The sequence below is a fragment of the Condylura cristata genome, unplaced genomic scaffold (genome assembly GCF_000260355.1).
Source record: "Condylura cristata isolate star-nosed mole 26May11 unplaced genomic scaffold, ConCri1.0 scaffold00081, whole genome shotgun sequence".
Lineage (NCBI taxonomy): Eukaryota > Metazoa > Chordata > Mammalia > Eulipotyphla > Talpidae > Condylura > Condylura cristata.
The window spans coordinates 8,296-8,840 of record NW_004567182.1 but is presented as its reverse complement, the minus strand read 5'-3'; the positions used below and the strand labels follow the sequence as shown (position 1 = coordinate 8,840).

At 74.3% G+C, this 545-nt stretch overlaps 1 protein-coding gene across 1 annotated transcript in view; it reads left to right on the top strand.

Annotated features, from left to right (window-relative positions):
* Window positions 1–545, top strand: part of CHAMP1 (chromosome alignment maintaining phosphoprotein 1) — a gene marked incomplete at its 3' end in the record, with an annotated part of 5,157 nt that overhangs the window by 1,511 nt on the left and 3,101 nt on the right. The window lies entirely within an intron of this gene.

Here is a 545-nt window from a genome sequence, read left to right as displayed (position 1 = left end):
AATGGGGGCGCCTGGGCGCTCAGCGGCAGCCGCGGCCACTCGCTGTGGAGACGACGCGGCCGGCGGTGCAGAAGCCGGAGCACGACGAGCCGCGGGGCGTTTCCAGTGGACGGGTCTTTACAGCCACGGCCACGCACGTTGTTTCAAGTGGGCAAACGAGCCGACGGCGGGGGCCCCCCGGCGCGTGACCCCAGGGCGGCGCGCACCTCCCGTCCCCGCCGCCCCTCCGTGTGGGCTCCGGCCCGCCTGCTGTGCCCCCCGCTCCGTCTCTGGGCGTCCTCTGGCCTGCGCCCCAGCTCTGGTGTGCACCGATGAAGGGATACGTAAGCCCTTTTCCGAAAAGAAGTGGGCCGGCGCGGAGGGCAGAGATCCGCGGCTGCCCCGGGCAGCGCTGTCCCCTCGCCCAGCCGAGGCCGCTCTCCGCAGCTCCTGCACTCGGGTGAGATGCTGCGCCCGCCCGAGCCCAGTGGGGGGACGCTCGTGCTCGCCGCGCCCGTGAGGCCCCCGGGCTCAGCAGAGCCTGCCCTGGCCACCAGGCCCCGCAG